At 39.5% G+C, this 25,709-nt stretch overlaps 1 protein-coding gene across 2 annotated transcripts in view; it reads right to left on the bottom strand.

Annotated features, from left to right (window-relative positions):
* Positions 1–23,149: 23,149 nt before the first annotated feature.
* Positions 23,150–25,709, bottom strand: part of PWWP2B (PWWP domain containing 2B) — a 132,918-nt gene continuing 130,358 nt past the window's right edge. For both annotated transcript variants that reach the window (XM_053692594.1, XM_053692597.1), the window contains exon 3: positions 23,150–23,804. The gene's annotated coding sequence lies outside the window, so the exon portion shown is untranslated. The remainder of the gene's footprint in view (positions 23,805–25,709) is intronic.

Raw genomic sequence — 25,709 nt, 5'->3', positions numbered from 1 at the left:
ATGGTCAAGGGCTGGACCTTTATATTTCAGTTTGTTTTAATGGATATTAATGTCATTTTTTTTAACTTGTTTGGATATAAAATATGATCATTTGAAATGTATTGTGATTTGTTGTTTGTAATGGCTGTGCCTGTCCAGAAGAAAACGACTTTCAGTGATCATATTTGAGGAAGTATCCTTGTCCACCAACACAGATGTAAGTAATGTCTAATATAGACAGGGTGAAGAGCAGAATAAGGTAGTGAATAACCTTAAAGCGACACTGAACCCAATTTTTTTCTTCTGTGATTCAGATAGAGCATGCAATTTTAAGCCACTTTCTAATTTACTCCTTTTATCAGTGTTTATTCGTTCTCTTGCTATCTTTATTTGAAAAAGAAGGCATCTAAGCTTTTTTTTGGTTCAGAACTTTCATCCACCAATCAGCAAGGACAACCCAGGTTGTTCACCAAAAATGGGCCGGCATCTAAACTTACAATCTTGCATTTCAAATAAAGATACCAAGAGAAAGAAGAACATTTGATAATAGGAGTAAATTAGAAAGTTGCTTAAAATGTCATGCTCTATCTGAATCACGAAATATTTTTTTTTGGGTTCAGTGTCCCTTTAAAGGTCATGAAACACCAAAATGTTATTTCATGATTCCGATACAGCAAACAATTCTAAACAACTTTCTAATTTACTTGTGTTATCAAATTGTTAGGGGTATTTTTTTCTCTTTGTTCTCTTGATATCTTTTGCACTATAGAGCAGCAGTTTTGCAAGAATATTATACTATTTCCTGCCATGCAGTGCTCCTACCGCCTGCGTAGGTATGGTTTCTTCAACAAAGAATACCACAGGAACAAAGCAAATTTGATAACAGAAGTAAATTAAAAACTTTTTTTTTTTTTTTTAAATTTGCATGCTCTGTCTGAATCAGAAAATAACATTTTTAGGTTTCATGATTCAGATAGAGCACGCAATTTTAAGAAACATTTCTGTTTACTTCTTTTATCAAATATACTTTGTAGTCTTGTCATCTTTTGTTAAAAAAACATACCTAGGAAGGTGCACTACTAGGAGCTAACTGGTGATTGGTGGCTACACACATATGCCACATCGTTGGCTTACCAGTAGTGTTCAGCTTGCTCCCAGTAGTACATTGCTGATCTGAAGCTGACTTTAAAAGAGACAGTCTAATCAAAATTAATGTTTCATGATTCAGATAGGGCATGCAATTTTAAACAACTTTCCAATTTACTTTTATCATCAAATTTGCTTTGTTCTCTTGACATTCTTTGCAGAAAGCTAAACCTAGGTAGGCTCATATGCTAATTTCTAAGCACAGGCCGCCTGTTATTTTAGTGAATTTTGACAGTTTTTCACAGCTATACAATGCTAATGCATGTGTGCCATATATTTAACATTCTGCTCACTCCCATGGAGTTATTTATGAGTCAGCACTCATTGGCTAAAATGCAAGTCTGTCAAAAGAACTGAGATTGGGGCAGTCTGCAGAGCCTTAGATACAAGGTAATCACAGAGGTAAAAAGTGTATTATTATAACTGTGTTGGTTGTGCAAAACTGGGGAATGGGTAATAAAGGGAATATCTATCTTTTAAAACAACATTTTCAAGTAGACTGTCCCTTTAATGCATTGGTCTCCATTTATGAAGCTGCAATGGCACTTTCAGAGCGCCTTTGGCTGCAGGAACACACAAGTAAGTCTGCACCTGAGAGTAAAGAAGCAGTGGTAATCAGACCGCTGTTTCTGACGTGGCGTATCTTTTCCAACCAGGTAGATTGACAGTCCCTGCGTGCGCACGAACAGGGGGCGGTGTTGCACACTAGTACTAATACCTAGAGGAGCTTCACAACCAGGTAGATCCCAAAGCATTGTAAATGATTTGTTCAAAAAAAACTGATTTCTTTGTTGCAAGGAGCCTACCTACCTAGTTGCAGTATTTGTGACTATCCAGCAACCAGGCAGCCACCTTCAGTTTCTGTGGAGTCAGATGAAAAATTGTACCTTGATGTAAAAAAATCCCACAAACACCGGAAATGCCTATTTTTATTGCCAGTTCTGAGTAATGTGCACCGTGACCTTACTGGGAAAAGGGAAAGCATTGCAATGAATGGTACTTGTGGTTCTGAAGAACAGCTGGGCCATAAGTGAGATTAGGCATCTATTCCCAATGACTGGGAGTTTAAAGCAACTGTAAAACTGAAGAACCTGATGATTACTGTTGGACACCATCAGATCTATTTCAGAATTACCTCCATTTCTGTTATCTTATGGACAAGATCTCTGTGAAGTTGCCATTCTGACTCTAATAATCTGCTACATTGTTGAAATTTGGAGGAACATTAAATGCCATTATATACTCCATCTATTTCCAAGACCAAAGAAACAAATAAAAAAAATATAAAGGAACATAAAACCACAAAAAAATCCTGAATCAGATAGAGAATGCAATTTTAAACAACGTTCCAATTTACTTCTATAATCAAATTATCTTAATTCTTTAGGTATCCTTTGTTGAAGAAATAGCAATGCACATGGGTGAGCCAATCACGCAAGGCATTTATGTGCAGCCACCAATCAGCAGCTACTGATCATATTTAGATATGCTTTAAAACAAAGGCTATCAAGAGAATGAAGCAAATTAGATAATAGAAGTAAATTGGAAAGCTGTTTAAAATTGCATGCTCTATCTAAATCATGAAAGAAACAAAAATTGGGTTTCATGTCGCGTTCTGAAAATGTATCTAAGACATTGCTGTTCTCTTATCAGTGAGGAGTGAGTATCTTAATTGTTTAAATAATTTGATGGCAGTGCTATTGCTGTATGTCCTTCTGATGCATGCAGGTTTCTACTTATCACAGATTATAAAGTTTATAATCCCATTTTCACCAGATATAAGCACATGCAGGCCTAGTTACCATTGCAGTGGTAAAATGGTGGTAACCAGTATCACCAATAAAGCCTATGGAGATGTCATATGTTACCACCAGTTTACAGATATACATTTAAAATACTATAGTCTAACACAAAAGAGTGAAATGTGTTAGAACTGCAGTGATCTGTTATCTGCTAGAACTGTCCATCTTGCAGTCTGATACACAGTATATATTATGACTCACTGTGACAGTGATGTGCATATACTTACCCAGAATCTTATGCATCAGTGGGTGGTAACTCCTTTTGTTCTGTGGAAAATGTGCAGATGTGCTATACAATGATCTCTTTGTGTCATTATACAACATTTCTTACTCACCATAACTTATTGTGGTTTGAAATTCTTTGGAATTGCTTCGCTTTGCAGCACATAGAAATATATGACATGTTGATGATATTTAATGAGAACAAACTGTCTACATGTGATGTTGACTGCAGTACTCTTCAATCCTTGATATGCCCACAAAAATGTCTAGAGCAGCACTGCACTGGGATAAGGAAATCTGGGTTTAAAATGGATATTTGGAGTAAAAGTTAAGGCACTGTGGAGATTATTTGCATATCCTTACCCAGAACCCTCTGCTTCTGTGAGAAAAACTGATGAGCACAAATTTTCTGTGGAAACTGCGCATATGGGCTATACAACGATCTATTATGGATCATAAATAGATTTTAAAACCTTTAAAAAAAAGGTAAACAAATTATAATTAACAAAAAGACCATTACATTAAAGGGACACTGAACCCAAATTTTTTCTTTCGTGATTCAGATAGAGCATACAATTTTAAGCAACTTTCTAATGTACTCCTATTATCAATTTTTCTTCGTTCTCTTGCTATCTTTACTTGAAAAACATAATTTATGCTTACCTGATAAATTTATTTCTCTTGTAGTGTATCCAGTCCACGGATCATCCATTACTTGTGGGATATTCTCCTTCCCAACAGGAAGTTGCAAGAGGATCACCCACAGCAGAGCTGCTATATAGCTCCTCCCCTAACTGTCATATCCAGTCATTCAACCGAAAACAAACAGAGAAAGGAGAAACCATAGGGTGCAGTGGTGACTGTAGTTTAATTAAAATTTAGACCTGCCTTAAAAGGACAGGGCGGGCCGTGGACTGGATACACTACAAGAGAAATAAATTTATCAGGTAAGCATAAATTATGTTTTCTCTTGTTAAGTGTATCCAGTCCACGGATCATCCATTATTTGTGGGATACCAATACCAAAGCTAAAGTACACGGATGATGGGAGGGACAAGGCAGGATTAAGCGGAAGGAACCACTGCCTGAAGAACCTTTCTCCCAAACTCAGCCTCCGAAGAAGAAAAAGTATCAAATTTGTAAAATTTTGAAAAAGTGTGAAGCAAAGACCAAGTCGCAGCCTTGCAAATCTCATTTTTGAAGGCCCAGGTGGAAGCCACAGCTCTATTAGAATGAGCTGTAATCCTTTCAGGGGGCTGATGTCCAGCAGTCTCATAGGCTAGGCTTATTACGCTCCGAAGCCAAAAGGAAAGAGAGGTTGCCAAAGCTTTTTGACCTCTCCTCTGTCCAGAGTAAACGACAAACAGGAAAGATGTTTGACGAAAATCCTTAGTAGCTTGTAAGTAAAACTTCAAGGCACGGACTACGTCCAGATTATGTAAAAGACGTTCCTTCTTTGAAGAAGGATTAGGGCACAACGATGGAACAACAATCTCTTGATTGATATTCTTGTTAGAAACCACCTTAGGTAAAAACCCAGGTTTGGTACGCAGAACTACCTTATCTGCATGAAAAATCAGATAGGGAGAATCACATTGTAAGGCAGATAGCTCAGAGACTCTCCGAGCCGAGGAAATAGCCATCAAAAACAGAACTTTCCAAGATAAAAGTTTAATATCAATGGAATGAAGGGGTTCAAACGGAACTCCTTGAAGAACCTTAAGAACCAAGTTTAAGCTCCACGGGGGAGCAACAGGTTTAAACACAGGCTTAAATCTAACCAAAGCCTGGCAAAATACCTGGACGTCTGGAACCTCTGCCAGACTCTTGTGCAAAAGAATAGACAGAGCAGAAATCTGTCCCTTTAAGGAACTAGCTGATAATCCTTTGTCCAAGCCCTCTTGGAGAAAAGACAATATTCTAGGAATCCTAACTTTACTCCATGAGTAAGTCTTGGATTCACACCAATAAAGATATTTACTCCATATCTTGTGGTAGATTTTCCTGATAACAGGCTTTCGTGCCTGTATTAAAGTATCAATGACTGACTCGGAGAAGCCACGCTTTGATAGAATCAAGCGTTCAATCTCCATGCAGTCAGTCTCAGAGAAATTAGATTTGGATGATTGAAAGGACCTTGTATCAGAAGGTCCTGTCTTAGAGGCAGAGTCCATGGTGGAAAGGATGACATGTCCACTAGGTCTGCATACCAAGTCCTGCGTGGCCACGCAGGTGCTATCAGAATCACCGATGCTCTCTCCTGTTTGATTTTGGCAATCAGTCGAGGGAGCAGAGGAAATGGTAGAAACACATAAGCCAGGTTGAAGAACCAAGGCGCTGCTAGCGCATCTATCAGCGTCGCTTCTGGGTCCCTGGACCTGGATCCGTAACAAGGAAGCTTGGCGTTCTGGCGAGACGCCATGAGATCCAACTCTGGTTTGCCCCAACTATGAATCAACTGAGCAAACACCTCCGGATGGAGTTCCCACTCCCCCGGATGGAAAGTCTGACGACTTAGAAAATCCGCCTCCCAGTTCTCCACGCCTGGGATATGGATTGCTGACAGGTGGCAAGAGTGGTACTCTGCCCAGCGAATTATTTTTGAGACTTCTAACATCGCTAGGGAACTCCTGGTTCCCCCTTGATGGTTGATGTAAGCCACAGTCGTGATGTTGTCCGACTGAAATCTGATGAACCTCAGTGTTGCTAACTGAGGCCAAGCCAGAAGAGCATTGAATATCGCTCTTAACTCCAGAATATTTATTGGAAGGAGTGCCAGGGAATTCCAGACTGCACCCCAACCTAGAAGGCTGGCATCTGTTGTTACAATTGTCCAATCTGGCCTGCGAAAGGTCATACCCTTGGACAGGTGTACCCGAAACAACCACCAGAGAAGATAATCTCTGGTCTCTTGATCCAGATTTAGCAGAGGGGACAAATCTGTGTAATCCCCATTCCACTGACTCAGCATGCATAATTGCAGCGGTCTGAGATGAAGGCGCGCAAATGGCACTATGTCCATTGCCGCTACCATTAAGCCGATTACCTCCATACACTGAGCTACCGAAGGGCGCGGAATGGAGTGAAGAACACGGCAAGCATTTAGAAGTTTTGATAACCTGGACTCCGTCAGGTAAATTTTCATTTCTACAGAATCTATAAGAGTCCCTAAGAAGGAGACTCTTGTGAGTGGGGATAGAGAACTCTTTTCCTCGTTCACTTTCCACCCGTGCAACCTCAGAAATGCCAGAACTATCTCTGTATGAGACTTGGCAACTTGAAAGCTTGACGCCTGTATCAGGATGTCATCTAGATACGGAGCCACCGCTATGCCTCGCGGTCTTAGAACCGCCAGAAGTGAGCCCAGAACCTTTGTAAAGATTCTCGGGGCTGTAGCCAACCCGAAGGGAAGAGCTACAAATTGGTAATGCCTGTCTAGAAAGGCAAACCTTAGAAACCGATGATGATCTTTGTGAATCGGTATGTGAAGGTAGGCATCCTTTAAGTCCACTGTGGTCATGTACTGACCTTCTTGGATCATGGGTAGGATGGTCCGAATAGTTTCCATTTTGAAAGATGGAACTCTGAGGAATTTGTTTAAGATCTTTAGATCCAAAATTGGTCTGAAGATTCCCTCTTTTTTGGGAACCACAAACAGATTTGAATAAAAACCCTGTCCTTGTTCCGTCCGTGGAACTGGATGGATCACTCCCATAACTAGGAGGTCTTGCACACAGCATAGGAATGCCTCTTTCTTTATCTGATTTGCAGATAGCCTTGAAAGATGAAATCTCCCTTGTGGAGGGGAAGCTTTGAAGTCCAGAAGATATCCCTGAGATATGATCTCCAACGCCCAGGGATCCTGAACATCTCTTGCCCACGCCTGGGCAAAGAGAAGAAAGTCTGCCCTCTACTAGATCCGTCGCCGGATAGGGGGCCGTTCCTTCATGCTGTCTTAGAGGCAGCAGCAGGCTTTCTGGCCTGCTTGCCTTTGTTCCAGGACTGGTTAGGTTTCCAGGCCTGCTTAGATTGAGCAAAAGTTCCCTCTTGTTTTGAAGCGGAGGAAGTTGATGCTGCACCTGCCTTGAAATTTCGAAAGGCACGAAAATTAGACTGTTTGGCCTTTGCTTTGGCCCTGTCCTGAGGAAGGGTGTGACTCTTACCTCCAGTAATGTCAGCAATAATTTCCTTCAAACCAGGCCCAAATAAGGTCTGCCCCTTGAAAGGAATGTTGAGTAATTTAGACTTCGAAGTCACGTCAGCTGACCAGGATTTAAGCCATAGCGCCCTACGCGCTTGGATGGCGAATCCGGAATTCTTAGCCGTTAGTTTAGTCAAATGAACAATGGCATCAGAAACAAATGAGTTAGCTAGCTTAAGTGTTCTAAGCTTGTCAATAATTTCAGTCAATGGAGCTGTATGGATGGCCTCTTCCAGGGCCTCAAACCAGAATGCCGCCGCGGCCGTGACAGGCGCAATGCATGCAAGGGGCTGTAAAATAAAACCTTGTTGAATAAACATTTTCTTAAGGTAACCCTCCAATTTTTTATCCATTGGATCTGAAAAAGCACAACTGTCCTCAACCGGGATAGTAGTACGCTTTGCTAAAGTAGAAACTGCTCCCTCCACCTTAGGGACCGTCTGCCATAAGTCCCGTGTAGTGGCGTCTATTGGAAACATTTTTCTAAATATAGGAGGTGGGGAAAAAGGCACCCCCGGTCTATCCCACTCCTTGCTAATAATTTCTGTAAGCCTTTAAGGTATAGGAAAAACATCAGTACACACCGGTACCGCATAGTATTTATCCAGCCTACACAATTTCTCTGGTACTGCAACTGTGTTACAGTCATTCAGAGCAGCTAATACCTCCCCAAGCAACACACGGAGGTTCTCAAGCTTAAATTTAAAATTAGAAATCTCTGAATCAGGTTTCCCCGAATCAAAGATGTCACCCACAGATTGAAGCTCTCCGTCCTCAAGATCTGCATATTGTGACGCAGTATCAGACATGGCCCTTACAGCATCTGCGCGCTCTGTATTTCTCCTAACCCCAGAGCAATCGCGCTTGCCTCTTAATTCAGGCAACCTGGATAATACCTCTGACAGGGTATTATTCATGATTGCAGCCATGTCCTGCAAGGTAATCGCTATGGGAGTCCCTGATGTAATTGGCGCCATATTAGCGTGCATCCCCTGAGCGGGAGGCGAAGGGTCTGACACGTGGGGAGAGTTAGTCGGCATAACTTCCCCTTCGTCAGAATCTTCTGGTGATATTTCTTTTATAGTTAAAGACTGATCTTTACTGTTTAAGGTGAAATCAATACATTTAGTACACATTCTCCTATGGGGCTCCACCATGGCTTTCAAACATAATGAACAAGTAGTTTCCTCTGTGTCAGACATGTTTAAACAGACTAGCAATGAGACTAGCAAGCTTGGAAAACACTTTAAACAAGTTTACAAGCAATATAAAAAACGTTACTGCACCTTTAAGAAACACAAATTTTGTCAAAATTTGAAATAACAGTGAAAAAAGGCAGTTACACTAACAAAATTTTTACAGTGTATGTAACAAGTTAGCAGAGCATTGCACCCACTTGCAAATGGATGATTAACCCCTTAATACCCAAAACTGAATAATAAAAGACAAAATCGTTTTTTGTTTTTTTTTCAAACAGTCACAACAACTGCCACAGCTCTACTGTGGCTTTTTACCTCCCTCAAAAACGACTTTGAAGCCTTTTGAGCCCTCCAGAGATGTCCTGGATCATGCAGGAAGAAGCTGAATGTCTCTGTCAGTATTTTTAGCTGCACAGAAAAACACTAAAATAGGCCCTTCCCACTCATATTGCAACAGTGGAAAGCCTAAGGAAACTGTTTCTAGGCAAAAATCAAACCAGCCATGTGGAAAAAAACTAGGCCCCAATAAGTTTTATCACCAAACATATATAAAAAACGATTAAACATGCCAGCAAACGTTTTAAAATACACTTTTATAAGAGTATGTATCTCTATTAATAAGCCTGATACCAGTCGCTATAACTGCATTTAAGGCTTTACTTACATTAGTTCGGTATCAGCAGCATTTTCTAGCAAATTGCATCCCTAGAAAAATATTAACTGCACATACCTTATTGCAGGAAAACCTGCACGCCATTCCCTCTCTGAAGTTACCTCACTCCTCAAAATATGTGAGAACAGCCATGGATCTTAGTTACTTCTGCTAAGATCATAGAAAACGCAGGCAGATTCTTCTTCTAAATACTGCCTGAGATAAACAGTACACTCCGGCACCATTTAAAAATAACAAGCTTTTGATTGAAGAATAAACTAAGTATAAAACACCACACTCCTCTTACGACCTCAATCTTGGTTGAGGCTTGCAAGAGAATGACTGGATATGACAGTTAGGGGAGGAGCTATATAGCAGCTCTGCTGTGGGTGATCCTCTTGCAACTTCCTGTTGGGAAGGAGAATATCCCACAAGTAATGGATGATCCGTGGACTGGATACACTTAACAAGAGAAAAGAAGGCATATAAGCTTTTTTATTAGTTCAGAACTCTGGACAGCTTTTTTTTATTGGTGGATGAATTTATCCACCAATCAGCAAGGACAACCCAGGTTGTTCACCAAAAATGGGCCGGCATCTAAACTTACATTCTTGCATTTCAAATAAAGATACCAAGAGAATGAAGACAATTTGATAATAGGAGTAAATTAGAAAGTTTCTTAAAATTTCATGCTCTATCTGAATCACAAAAGAAAAAAAATTGTGTTCAGTGCCCCTTTAATTCAAAAGGTTTAGAATTGTAGATCTTTATGTAGTCAAAGGAGGTCAATTAAAGGGATAGAAAGGTCAAAAAAGAAATGTGCATTTAAAAATGAATATAAGCATTTTTGCAATATACTTCCATTCGCAAAAAATGTTTCTAGTAAAGGTTATTATTGTTTTTCAGTGGCATATGCACATATCCTGTGATGTGCACCAGTGTTCAAACACCACACCTTCTCAGAAGCAATAAACACCACAGACAGCACTCTGAGAAGGTATGGTGTTTAAATACTGGTGCTTGGGCCCTCACAGGACATGTGCATATGCCACAGAACAACAGTAATAACGTTTACTAAAAGCAGTTTTGCATGCATTTAAATGTAAAATAAAAGCATGTTTGCAATATACTCCATTATTACTGTTTTTCTGCGGCATACGCACAGTATGAAAACACCTTGCTAACTCAAAGTGTCAGTGGTGGCTTGTATGACAAAAATTAAAGGGATAGTAAATACCAAATTAAACTTTCATGATTCAGATAGGGCATGTATTTTTAAAAAACATTCTAAATTTACTTTTATCATCAAATTTGCTTTGTTCTCTTGTTATTCTTAGTTGAAAGCTAAACTTAGGTAGGCTCATATGCTAATTTCTAAGCCCTTGAAGAACGCCTCTCATCTCAATGCATTTGACAGTTTTCACAGCTAGAGGGTGTTAGTTCATGTGTTTCATATACAGTTGTGCTCATATGTTTACATACCCTGGCAGAATTTAGGATTTCTTGACCATTTTTCAGAGAATATGAATAATAACACAAAAACTTTTCTTTCACTCATGGCTAGTGTTTGGCTGAAGCCATTTATTATCAATCAACTGTGTTTACTCTTTTTAAATCATAATGACAGAAACTACCCTGGTGATTGTGGCCTGATAACATGCACACAAGTTGACACAAAGGGGTTTGAATGGCTATTAAAAAGTAACCATTCTCATCTGTGATCTGTTTGCTTGTAATTAGTGTGTGTGTATAAAAGGTCAATGAGTTTCTGGACTCCTGACAGACCCTTGCATCTTTCATCCAGTGCTGCACTGACATTTCTGGATTGTGAGTCATGGGGAAAGAAAAAGAATTGTTAAAGGATCTGTGGAAAAAAGGTAGTTGAACTGTATAAAACAGGAAAGGGATATAAAAAGATATCCAAGGAATTGAGAATGCAAATCAGCAGTGTTCAAACTCTAATCAAGAAGTGGAAAATTAGGTGTTCTGTTTGATAACATACTGCATTCATCTTGCCATCAATTCTGACCAAATTTCCTGTGCCTTTGTAGCTCACACATCCCCAAAACATCAATGATCCACCTCCGTGTTTTACAGTAGGAATGGTGTACCTTTCATCATAGGCCTTGTTGACTCCTCTCCAAATGTAGCGTTTATGGTTGTGGCCAAAAAGCTCAATTTTGGTGTCATCACTCCAAATGACTTTTTGCCAGAAGGTTTGAGGCTTGTCTCTGTGCTGTTTGGTGTATTGTAAGCGGGATACTTTGTGGCATTTGCTTAGTAATGTCTTTCTTCTGGCGCCTCGACCATGCAGCCCATTTTTCTTCAAGTGCCTCCTTATTGTACATATTGAAACAGCCACACCACATGTACTGTATTTCACCTGAAGTTATTTGTGGCTTTGTCTTTGCATCCCGAACAATTTTCCTGGCAGTTGTGGCTGAAATTTTAGTTGGTCTACCTGACCATGGTTTGGTTTCAACAGAACCCCTCATTCTCCACTTCTTGATTAGAGTTTTAACACTGCTGATTTGCATTCTCAATTCCTTGGATAACTTTTTATATCCCTTTCCTGTTTTATACAGTTCAACTACCTTTTCCCGCAGATCCTTTGACAATTCTTTTTCTTTCCCCATGATTCAGAATACATAAACGTCAGTGCAGCACTGGATGAAAGATGCAAGGGTCTGTCAGGAGTCCAGAAACTCATTCACCTTTTATACACACACACTAATTACAAGCAAACAGATCACAGGTGAGGATGGTTACCTTTTAATAGCCATTCAAACATCTTTGTGTCAACTTGTGTGCATGTTATCAGGCCAAAATCACCAGGGTATGTAAACTTTTGATCAGGGTCATTTGGGTAGTTTCTGTTGTCATTATGATTTAAAAAGAGTAAAAACAGTTGATTGATAATAAATGGCTTCAGCCAAACACAAACCATGAGTGAAAGGAAAAGTTTGTGTTATCATTCATATTCTCTGAAAAATGGCCAAGAAATCATAAATTCTGCCAGGGTATGTAAACTTATGAGCACAACTGTAGATAACACTGTGATAACACTGTGCTCACGCACGTGAAGTTATTTAGCACTAGTTGTGTGAAATGCAAGTCTGTCAAAAGATCTGAGATAAGGAGGCAGTCTGCAGAGGGTTAGATACAAGGTAATTACAGAGGTAAAAAGTATATTTTTGTAACAGTGTTGGTTATGCAAAACTGGGGAATGATAAATAAAGGGATTATCAATAACATTTTTGGTGTTTACTATCCCTTTAAGTCTTTGCAGAAGCAATACGCACCATCTTCAGCTCTCTGAGCTTGAATACTGGTGCACAAGTCCTTCACAGGATATGTGCATATGCCACTGAAAACAGTAATAACTTTTATTAGAAGTATTTTTGCTAATGGAGTTATATTGCAAAAATGATTATATTTCAAATTGAAATTCACCTGTGCATATTTCCATTTTGACCTTTCTATCCCTTTGATATTTTTTTTTAATTGCTACTCTATTATATACATGCCATAAAACAAATTGTGTAAAAAGAACCTTTAACATCTCATGGTAACAGACTAAGCACGTAGGTATCCCTGGCTGTGCTGCACATGAGGCAGTGTCACTGTCACCTTTGCTAAGCAATGGGATTCTTCACATTCCTTCTGTTGTCTTTGCCTATTACTGACAAATCCCTCTCATAATGTAATATGTTCCGATTTCTGTTACCAATTGAATTAAAAGGTCATTAATGCTTTATTTTTCATCTAAAAACAATTGGATGTTTCGGTGCTTAATAAATCAGGTTGTTCTTGTGAAACTAATGAAAACATGTCCTTTTCAACCTTTAGAAAGACCGGAGATGTGCTTATCAGTAAGCTTTAGCACAGGGGTATGAGTTGTGCACAAGCATGCATAAAGAGACACTAAACACATGGCTGATCTGTTATTCTGTGGCAGTACAACAGAATTGCAAAGTATAGTTATGCTTACCTGATTTCTTTCCGGTTATGGAGAGTCCACAACGTCATTCAATTTCTAGTGGGAATATCACTCCTGGCCAGTAGGAGGAGGCAAATAACACCACAGCAAAGCTGTTAAGTGTCACTCCCCTACCCATAATCCCCAGTCATTCAACCGAAGGGAAATGGAAAAAGGAATAACACAAAGGTGTAGAGGTGCCTGAAGTTTAGTCTAAAATAACTGTCTTAATAAAGGTTGGGGTTATGGACTCTCTATATCTGGAAATAAATAAATGTATCAGGTAAGCATAAATTTTGTTTTCTTTCCTAAGATATGGAGAGTCCACAACGTCATTCAATTACTAGTGGAAACCAATACCAAAGCTAGAGGACACAGAATGAATAGGGAGGGAACAAGACAGGCAGACCTAAAGAGAAGGCACCACCGCTTGAAGAACCTTCCTCCCAAAAGAAGCCTCAGCCGAGGCAAAAGTATCAAACCTGTAACATTTGGAAAAAGTAGGCAGAGAGGACCAAGTTGCAGCCTTGCAAATCTGTTCCACAGAAGCTTCATTTTTGAAAGCCCAAGAAGAGGAGACAGCCCTAGTAGAATAAGCTGTTATTCTCTCAGGAGACTGCTGTCCAGCAGTCTCATAAGCAAAACAAATCATACTTCTCAACCAAAAGGAAAGATTAATAGCAGTAGCTTTCTGACCCTTATGCTTTCATGAGAAACAAACAGGGCAGAATACTGGCGAAAATCCTTAGTCGCCTGTAGGTAGAATTTAAGAGCAAACACAACATCCAAGTTGTGCAACAGACGTTCCTTATGAGAAGAAGGATTACGACAGAAAGAAGGAACAATTTCCTGATTAATATTTCTAACCGTAACCACCTTAGGGAGAACCCCAATTTAATACGAAGAACCACCTTATCTGCATGAAAGATAAGGTAAGAAAAATCATACTGCAAAGCCGAGAGTTCCAAAACTCTCTTAGCAGAAAAGATAGCAATAAGAAACAAAACCTTCCAAGATAACAACTTAATATCTATGGAATGCATAGGCTCAAATGGAGCCTGCTGCAAAACTTTAAGAACAAGGTTAAGACTCCAAGGAGGAGTAACAGGTTTAAACACAGGCCTGATTCTGACGAGGGCCTAACAAAAAGATTGAACATCTGGCACAACCACCAGACGCTTGTGTAACAAAATAGATAATGCAGAAATCTGACCTTTCAGAGAACTGACTGACAACTCTTTCTTCATACCTTCCTGGAGAAAAGACAAAATTCTAGGAATCCTGACCCTACTCAAGAGTAGCCCTTCGATTCACACCAATAAAGGTATTTACAACATACCTTATGGTAAATCTTATGCGTTACAGGCTTGCGAGACTGCAGCATGGTCCCAATGACCGACTCAGAAAACCCACGCTTAGCCAGAACTAAGCGTTCAATCTCCAAGCAGTCAGGCTTCAGAGAATGGACCCTGAGTTAGAAGGTCCTTCCTCAGAGGAAACCTCCAAGGTGGCAGAGATGACATCTTCACTAGGTCTGCATTCCAGATCCTGCGAGGCCATGCAGGAGCTATTAGAATTACTGACGCTCTCTCCTGTTTGATACGAGAAATAACTCATGGAAGGAGCGTAAACGGAGGAAACAGATATGCTAGACAGAAATCCCAAGGAACCGCCAGAGCATCTATCAGAGTGGCTTGCGGATCTCTTAACCTTTAACCGTACCTTGGAAGCTTGGTGTTCTGCCGAGACACCATTAGATCCAACTCTAGCACCCCCCACTTGAGGGTTAACCTGGAGAACCACCTCCGGGTGGAGAGCCCACTCCCCGGGATGAAATTACTATCTGCTCAGGAAATTAGCCTCCCAATTGTCCACTCCTGGAATGTGGATGGCAGATAGACAGCAATTGTGAGCTTTCGCCCACTGAATAATTTGAGCCACCTCCTTTATGGCTAAGGAACTATGAGTTCCTCCCTGGTGGTTGATGTAAGCCACTGAGGTGATGTTGTCCGACTGGAACCTGATAAAACGGGCTAAAGACAACTGAGGCCAAGCCATCAGAGCATTGTAAATCGCCCTCAACTCCAAGATGTTTATGGGGACTCCTCCTGAGTCCATAGACCCTGCGTCTTTAACAAGTTCCAGACTGCTCCCCAGCCAAGCAGGTTGGCTTCCGTGGTCACAATCACTCAGGAAGGTCTCCAGAAGCATGTGCCCTAAGACAGATGCTCCTGAGAAAGCCACCACTGGAGAGAGACTCTTGTCGACTGATCTAGATCTATCCTCTGAGACAGATCTGAATGGTCTCCATTCCATTGTCTGAGCATTAATAACTGCAGAGCTCTCAAATGGAAATGAGCAAAGGAAATGATGTCCATGGAAGCGACCATCAGACCAATTACCTCCATACATTAAGCTACTGATGGCCGAACAGTAGACTGAAGAGAGATGCAAAAGGATAAATTTTGGGATTTTCTGACCTCCTTCGGAAAAATTTTCATAGATAGGGAATCTATTATGGTCCCTAAGAAAACCACCCTTGTAGCTGGAACAAGGGAACTCTTTTCCAGATTCACTTTCCAACACTGGGAACGCAGAAAAGACAAGATCTCTTTATGAGAGTTTGCTTAATGAAAAGATGGCACCTGAACCAATATGTCATCCAGGTAGGGCGCCACTGCAATTCCTCAAGACCTGATCACTGCCAAAAGAGCCCTCAGAACGTTTGTGAAATATCTGGGAGCTGTGCATGGCCAAAGGAAGAGCCACACACAAAGTGTTTGTCTAGAAAGGCGAATCTCAAAAACTTGTGATGATCCCTGTGGATGGGAACATGAATATACACATCCTTTAGGTCTATGGTAATCATGAACTGACCCTCTTGGACCAAAGGAAGAATGGAACGAATGGTTTCCATTTTAAAGGACGGTACCCTGAGAAAATTGTTGAGGCTCTCTTGGTCTAAAATGGGTCGAAAAGTTCCCTCCTTCTTGGGAACCACAAACAGATTTGAATAGAATCCTAGACCCTGTTCCCTTACGGGAACTGGAACAATCACTCCCAGAGAGAAATGGTCCTGAATGCAGTTCAAGAAAGCCTCTCTTTTTACCTGGTCTGCAGATAATCTTGAGATGTGGAATCTGCCCCTGGGAGGAAAAGCTTTGAATTCTATTTCATAACCCTAAGATACAATGTCCACAGCCCTAGGATCTGGGACATCTCGTATCCACGCTTGACAAAAAAGGGGAAGTCTGCCCCCCACTTGATCCGATCCCAGACCGGGGGAGACCCTTCATGCTGACTTAGACGCAGCTGAGGGTTTATTTGATTGCTTCCCCTTGCTCCAAGACTTATTGGGTTTCCAATAAGACTTGGACTGCTCCTGCTTTGAAGCGGAAGTCTTTTGACCTTTAAAGTTACGAAAGGAACGAAAATTACTTTGACATCCTTTGAGTCTGTTCTTCTTGTCTTGCGGTAGAAAAGCCCCCTTTCCACCCGTAATATCAGAAATTATTTCTGTCAGGCCAGGTCCAAACAAGGTTTTACCCTTGTAAGGACTTGGAGGTAACATCAGCAGACCAAGATTTTAACCACAAAGCCCTGTGGGCTAAGAAAGTGAAGCCAGACATCTTGGCCCCCAGTCTAATAACTTGCATATAAGCATCTAAAATAAAGGAATTGGCTAGTTTAAGAGCCTTAATCATATCTTGAATTTCCTCCAACAAAGTCTCTTCTAAAATAGATTCAGACAAGGCATTGCACCAATAAGATGCTGCACTTGCTACCGTGGCAATACAAACTGCAGGTTGCCATTGAAGACCCTGATGAACATACATCTTTTTCAAATAAGCCTTCAGCTTCTTATCCATGGGATCCTTAAAAGAGCAGCTATCTTCTATAGGGATTGTAGTTCTCTTAGCCAAAGTAGAAATAGCCTCTTCTACTTTAGGAACCGTGCGCCATGAATCTTTAATGGAATCAGCAACAGGAAACATATTTTTAAAAATCGAAGACGGAGAGAAAGGAATCCCTGGCTTCTCCCATTCCTGTGTAATAATCTCTGTCACACGGTCTGGAACAGGAAACACTTCCACAGAGGAAGGAACATCATAGTATTTATTAAGCTTACTAGATGTTTTTAGGGTTGACCACAACAGGAGAGTCGGAGTCATCCAGAGTAGCCAATACCTCCTTTAATAATACACAAGCTTAAACCTGACGTTTACTTCTTCAACCTCAGACAAAGGAATTATACTGTCAGAATCTGAGATTTCACCCTCAGAAGCTACCCACGTATCCTCCTCATCAGACTTATGAGGGAGGGCAACCTGTGTAGCAGTAAGTGGAACAGAAACCTTACTATCTTACTATATACTAATTTTCTGCTTGCGTTTTCACAGTATAGGAAAAGCAGATAATGCTGCAGATACTGCTGAAGATATTTGTGCAGCAAAATCTACAGGCAAATAAACGCCTCCAGAAAGCTGAGAGGAACTGCAGGGCACTGCATGTGACACCATTGAGGCTTGGGACGCTTGAGGAGAAGGCTGTGGCATTGCCTGAACAGCATCATCCTGAGAGACATTGGGCTCAGAGGGCAACAATCTGTCTTTACATTCAAAAGTTCTAGCTAAGCATGCAGCACAGAATTGCATAGGCAAAACAATTTGTTACTTAAGGCATAACAAACATTTATCTTAAGACACAAAGTCTCAATCCATATCCATAATAACAAAATACATTTAGGAAAATGCATAATTATTTAAACTTGTTACTGTCACTTTAAGAAACAAAAAATACTTAGAGCGAGAATCTTAGAATACTTTCCTAGCTGAACAAAAACTAAGTCAGGACCTCTGCACGTTAGCCTAACTGAGGTGTCTTACTTGACCACCGCAATATCAATTTACAAAAATGATAATAAGAAAACAGACAGAAACTCTCCAGACGTTCCTAACACTCTCTGGAAAGAAATGAGCAGACACTCTCTGGAAAGAAATGAGCAGAGGAGATGTCTGATAGTGACAACGCCGCTCTGCTTACAGAATGTGGAAGTCACATGACTTTAACCAACACAAAACTGCGCAGCTGAATTAAAAGCGCATGTTACAGAGAGACTAACAGTTATTCTCTAACAGACTTCCTCTTGCGTCTCCTAGGAAACCGCCACAGCCAATTAAACAAACTGTGCCTCACTGCATTTCTCAAACAAAGTAGCCCACACAATAACCAAAACTTTTAAATAGGGAAGCCGTCACTCCCATTCCTCCTGAGAGCCATAACCCAGAAGAATAAAGTGTACATTAGCCCCAATAATAAAGGATATGCAAGTTTCCAAAATGCATTAACCCCTTAGTCTCCATTTTATAGTCACAAATACAGTGTCCTGCAGCCTGCCTAAAAGTATCCTGTATAAAGGATATTTTCATGTCCCACATAAAATTGCAGCTCAATCTCCTTAAGTGCATGTCTCCATACCTAGAAGACAAAAAAAGGCACTTACCTGCAATCTAGTTGTCAGGCAGGACGACAGCCTACTAGGTGTGAAAGGACACATACTCCTTACAGAGACCTGTAGAAAAAGAAAGAACAGAGTAACAAAACTCAGGCTTTCTATAACCAGGGCAGCAATATGTTAGGAAAGAAAGTAAGCACCACCTCACAACTTCCGAACTGCTTAAAAGCCACCACTACTCTACTGAAGAGATTAACGTGGACTCGCCTAAACCCAGATCCTTGCTTGCAGGGAAAAGTATCCAAAAAAGGAATTAATTTCTTAAGACACCAAACTTCACCTCCTCCATTGACAGAGGCAAAGAGAATGACTGGGGATTATGGGTAGGGGAGTGACACTTAACAGCTTTGCTGTGGAGCTCTTAGCCTCCTGCTGGCCAGAAGTGATATTCCCACTAGTAATTGAATGGTGTCGTGGACTCTCCATATCTTAGGAAAGAAAGCAATATTTTGTTTGTTGCAACAACTCAACCAGCCGCCTTGCCTTATTTGGAGTTGCTAATCCTGGCCTGCTCCTGGAGAAGACAAGTGTAACGACGGTCATTATGTTAGTATTGATTGCATTTTTTTCATCTTATCTTATTCCCCCCTTGCTGAAGCTAATTAGGGAAAGATATGTGACAGTGTTAGTTGTGAGTCAGCAGGTGCATTTCCAATTCTGAGAAATAAATAGAGCTAAATTATATAAAAAGTGGTGTAGTAAATAATAAACGTGTATTGCAAAGATGTTTTACTACACAACATTTTATATTAACATCTCAATGTGTTTATTGCGTCTTTAAATAGCTATTATTTCTTTAAAGGGCCATAATACCCAAATGTTTAAACACTTGAAAGTGATGCAGTATAGCTGTAAAAAGCTGACTAGAAAATATCACCTGAACATCTCTATATAAAAAAGATATTTTACCTCAAAAGTTTCTCAGTAGCCACATCCCATTGTATAGGACTTCTAAGCAACAAATCAGTATGTCTGTCCCGGGACAGCGGAAGGAGCGAGCTTTTGTGCACACTCATCTTATTTCCCTATTCAGTGTAAGGAAGTTTACAATGAAATCTCATGAGATCACAGTAAAAGTTCATGACCTCAGCACTGTTGATGCTGATTGGCTGCTGTTCATTTCATCATTTTTATTTTTTTACCTGCAGCTGGGTAGCAGCTAAAGTATAACTTTTTACACATAACTTACTCTGCTGAGCTGAGGAAATTGTGAGGTAAAATATCTTCCTTTTTTACATAGAGATGCTCAGGTGATATTTTCCTGTCAGCTTTTTACAGTTATACTGCATCAGTTTCAAGTGATTTAGCATATGAGTATTATGTCCCTTTAACGTATTTAATGGCTGCTCTTTCATATGCATGATACAATTTTCTTTTGCGTACACCGAATAAAAAGTTCCTGAAATTACAAAAGCATATTTAACTTTTAAAAAAGTTTAAAATTGTAGATGCTACTGTCTTTGCATTCTATTCTGCCCCCTGAATGCACCCTCCTGTGCTTTACTCTTTGGGGATCTGGACTGGCTGGGAGATGCCTTTTAGTTTTTTCCAAAAGAGAAACACAGGTGTTTTGTAAAATTATGCTGTTTCTGCTTTCCCAGCCCCTTTCAGTCGGTTTTCCAACCTAACCTCAGTGCTAAACTGGGAGCTTCTAAGTATGTTTTGAAAAAGTTTCATTCTGGATTTTTATATCAGTATCTGTGCATATTATTCTTTATAGTAGTGTATATTACCTGCAGTTAAATGAAAATTGGTGTATACTGTCCCTTTAACCACAGGCTTTGTGAAACTTACAGACATCTGGGGCAAGATTACATATGCAGCGCAGACTTCAGCGTAACTGCTGAAACCTGCATCCCGTAATTTCCCCTTGCACATCGAGGAATCACATATATGGCGCAGGCAGTTCATAAAGTGCCGTAAGTCGGATAAACTAGCGATGTCCAGAAATGTCTGTAAATACAAATTTCTGGAGTCGCCAGTGACTTACTTAGAAACTGCTGGTGCCTAAGAAAAAAAAAATAGTTAAATCTCCCGTAGAAGTCTAACACGCCTCCCAAAAATAAACCCGACACGTCAAAACCCCTATATCCACCATCACCTATGTGTGGCGAGGTGAAATGGCGTAAAATTTCTCCATTTTCACTGCGTAAGTCCTTGCACTGAATATGTGATACCGATTTGTGAAGCGGTTCTATGTTAGTTTATGGGAGTAAAAATTGTGCCGCATTCGTAATCTTGCCCCTGGAGGGAGGAGTGATCCGTTTAAGCAGAACTTTATATCGGGAGTCAGCTGGATGCCGGCAAACCTTATAAGGTGCATGAGAAGAAGCCATCAAAAGGTGACTTGCAGTGAACATACAGCTTAAAAGAAGGTAAAAATGATCCCTTTGAGAAGAATAATGAATATAAGATCCCTTTAAGAAGAACAACGAATGGGTTAACAGGAAACAACTTAAATACTCAGGAGGAACTGGATCTAGTATTCTTGACAAAGGCTCACATCGCACTCACAGAGCGAAACGCGTAGAAGAGACCTAGTTCCAGCACACAGCTCCAGCGACCGGAACTAACTGGCCAGTTAGAAAAATATCCGATACTCCCAGGATCGCCACACCTGTGAACAGACACGCTTTCCAGTTTGGCGTTAGGAGGTGAGAAATTTCTGTGTTCATGAGAAGAAGCCATCAAAAGGTGACTTGCAGTGAACATACAGCAAAAAAGAAGGTAAAAGGTATTTCTTACATCAAAACAACTGAACTGAAGTTGAGACACTATACCCGGTAAGAGTCTAAGGATGCCGCCATTATCAAGGTGAGCCCGGTTGAATAGTGAACAGTGATTGAAACAGCAACCGTAAAACAGACTAACGGCTTCACAAATATATACATCTGCTTAATAAGAAGTATTTCATACAGTGTATATACAAGTTAACCGAAAAGGATTGAATTATATTCATCTACATATAATATTCACAGAATATTTTCCTATAATTTAGGGGATTGAAATACCTAGTACTAGTACCTTTATTAAAAGTAAATACTAGCCGAAGATTACGGATCTCTACATCAAGTTTTAAAGGGACACTCCATTTTGTAACAGGAATCGTTACTTTACAATTTAAGAAATCTTGGATGATCAAGAATAACAAATAGCAAGTTAAGTAGCGAAACAGCAAGTGTTACACAATAACTTTCATTCTTTATTTGTAAACAATTGGAACTTTTTATAACCTAATGCCGTTTTATTAGCTACACATAAATTGGTAGCACAATAACTTAAAAGTGCAATAAGAACAATCATTTATTTGCATCTAACTTTTTTTGTTTTTTGTTTTTTTACTCTACATTTTTTTAATTTTATCAAATTTTTGGAGCCTAGTGTCAATGAACTTTTTTATATTTTTGTAGAACCATTAATTGAGATTTTTGAAATTTATTGTGAACGTTCACTTATGAATTTTTTTAGATACAAATTTTAAATTTAATTATGTATTACTATTAAATTGTTGACTTTTTAATCCTTTCTGTTTGTGGTTGTGATTTCAGAGTTGCCATCTTAGACTTAGCCAATAATAGGTGATATGTATTTTTTATATTAAAGGCCAAGTACAATGGTATTGTATCAGGTTGTAAATTGAGCATAAACAGTTAGCCTTTGGCGCCACCTCACACCCCATCCTAGTTCTGCTTATTAACTGTTACTAATCTGTGAGAATTAGTAACCACTGAGGTAGGCAATACTGTTTCTTAATCCAGCAGTCTGATATCCACACCCACGCTTGTTTTCTTAAAGGGCCATAATACCCAAATGTTTAAACACTTGAAAGTGATGCAGCATAGCTGTAAAAAGCTGACTAGAAAATATCTCCTGAACATCTCTATGTAAAAAAGAAAGATATTTTACCTCAAAAGTTCCTCAGTAGCCACCTCCCATTGTAAAGGATTTCTAAGCAGCATTTTAGTGTGTTTGTCCTGGGACATCTGAAGGGACTAGCATCGTGCACTCTCATATTATTTCACCAATCAGGTAAAGGAAGCTTACTATGAAATCTCATGAGAGTTAAGTCAAATCTCATGAGATCACAGTAAGAGTTCATGACATCAGCACTGCTGATGCTGATTGGCTGCTGTTCATTTCTTCATTTTTGTTTATTTTTACCTGCAGCTGGGAGCAGCTAAATATAACTTTTTACACAGAACTTACTCTGCTGAGCTGAGGAGATTGTGAGGTAAAATTCCTTTTTTACATAGAGATGCTCAGGTGATATTTTCCTGTCAGCTTTTTACAGTTATACTGCATCAGTTTCAAGTGATTTAGCATATGAGTATTATGTCCCTTTAAATGAAGACAAAGAAAATGAACATCTTTAAATGCACACAGTATTCTTGCATTGATTGAAGCATAACTGACTTTCAGCAAAATATGGTTCATATAAAACTGCATACGCAATATCAATGAAAAATAAACTTTTACTGAAGGTGAGATAAAATTACAGAAACCAAAAAAAATGTCCATTAGTGAAAATACAAAGTTCACATTAGATTTTTTATTTTTTTTTTAAAACAAGAAATCTGTAATGCATATGTTAAATAAATAGTGATCCTAGCTGAAGCTACAATTTACCTTTGGTAGAAGTTTCAGAAGAAATGCAGAAATCACTCATCTTCAGATTATTAAAGAGATATATGGTGATAAATCTATTGCGGTTGTATTCTTCTGATTAAATATTACAGTTCCGTTATATTCTGTAGCTTTAGTCTAATACCTGTAATCTAAACAGCAGCAAGATTGTTTTGTAGATAGAACAAAAAGTAGAAATAAAATTTCAGTAATAAATACATGTAGATTTTTTTCTGTTATCTACGTGTCCCTATTTATTTATTTTTTTAATTTAACATAGTAGGTTTGGTAGACTGTGACCTTGAGAGCTTCCCAGGGTCAGCTGTGTGTAACGGAGACGTCTAGATGTGGTCCAGGTGACCACCGTCCTTCACAGATGACAGGATAACTCATCTTGCTGTCAGGAGTGCAGCCACTACTATTATCTCCAGGGGAGCTTGTCAGGCGTTGTGAAACCCAAGAACAGCTGTGTTCAAATCCTCTTATCTTGAAAGAAAGTAAAAAAAAAAAAAGTTTGAGGTTAGTATAGAATCCACTGGGACTCTTAGTGGTCATGTTATACAATTAAAACAAAACATTTTCCATAGAAACAGTTTTATTAAGTAAAGACAAATTATAAACATGATACATCAATTATTGGGAATATTTTGAAAATATTGTGATCCCTTTGCTTTTATATGTCTGATTTCCATAGTTCAATGCCGCTTGTATGTCACAGCTAAACAGATCAATGATCCTTGTTCCAGGCAGTATTGCTGTTGCATGACAGCCTTGACCCCATGATGCCCAAATCTCAACTGTAAGACATAAAAACAAATATCTGATCTGGACATATAGCAGTCTTAAAGGGGCTGATGAGGACATGCATTAGGTCAGTGGTCTGTTTAGGTATAAAGGTAAAAAGGGATTGTAGTGGATGTGCCACTAAAAGTGGGCATCTGACAAAAAGGAGTGACGTGGCAATGCATCTGATGTGGGATTTAGATGTATAACTGCCTTAAAGAGGCGGATCAGGTCATGCATCTGATCTGAGGTCTGTTTGGTTTATAAAGCTGCCATAAATGAGTTGGAGACATGCACTAAAAATGAGGGCTGTTTTGGCATACACAGGCCTTAAAGTGATTGTAAATCCTAGCGTTTGTGTAACGCTAGGATTTACAATTGGAACAAATAAAGGGTACTTTCAGTCATGAAGTATAAAATACTTCTTGCTGACAGTTCCTTTATTTGTCTGAAGTGTTCGCCACGCTAAACGCCTCAGGCAGCCTACGGCAGAATGCTATTTTGCTAAGAGGTGACATTTCCACCTCTTAGCCAATAGCCGTGTGTTCCAACTGGAGCCAAGTCGGATAGCCATACGGTCACCTCTCAGCAAAATAGCGTTCTGATGTGGGCTGTCTGAGCAGCTCAGTGCAGACAACACTTTCAACAAATAAAGGAGCTTTCAGCATTAAGTATTTAATACTTCATGAATGAAATTCCCCTTTATTTGTTCCAATTTTAAATCCTAGCGTTTCATAAATGTTACGATTTACAATCACTTTAAGAGATTGCTGAGATCATGTATCTGATCCAAGGTCTGTATTGTTAATTTATTTTTAACTTCAGTTTCACATATCTAAAACTGTATAAAAGGCAGGGCTGGACAAACCAAGCACCAGGGGGCACTGACATCTTAACATTAGGCCCTGACACCCTAGTTTAGAGTCCCTAAGACACCCATGGGTGCCCCCTGCTTCCCCACTGCAGCCTCCACCAGCTGCACCTAAAATGTAACTTTTATTTTGTTATTATGTAATGTATATATGTGTGTGATATATATATATATATATATATATATATATATATATATACACACACACACATACATACACACACGCACGCATATGTATGTCTGAGCTACATAATTTGGTGGTGCTATACAAATAAATGATAATAATAATGTTTGTCTATGAATATAATATATTATAATAATAATATAATAGGGATTGCCAAAAGTTCCTGGCTACTCCTACATTTTGAACTAATCTGTCAAGCCCTGGAATAAGAGGAGAGCAAAAACTAACCAGCACTGACTGACCAAGAAAAGACAGGCATGTGCTCAACGGTGCACCTTCATGTGTTGTAATTAACTGGTAATTAAAATTTTAGCTTTATTTGCCATAAAAAAAACACAAAACCAAACCCCAGAAGATTCCATATTGCTGGGCCAATACAAGAAAATACTGAAGGAGAGAGTTAAGAACCTATTGCTGAGGATAAGCAGTTTTCAAATCTAAGGACCGCTAGTTTATATACCCAATGGATGGTGAGGAGCCTTTGAAGATCTTCAACATCAAGAAGTGTCTACCCCCTTCACAATTGCTTCTGGTCAGTATGTAATATTGTGTT

Source organism: Bombina bombina, chromosome 9 (assembly GCF_027579735.1).
Source record: "Bombina bombina isolate aBomBom1 chromosome 9, aBomBom1.pri, whole genome shotgun sequence".
Lineage (NCBI taxonomy): Eukaryota > Metazoa > Chordata > Amphibia > Anura > Bombinatoridae > Bombina > Bombina bombina.
This window is presented reverse-complemented; position numbering and strand designations above follow the sequence as displayed.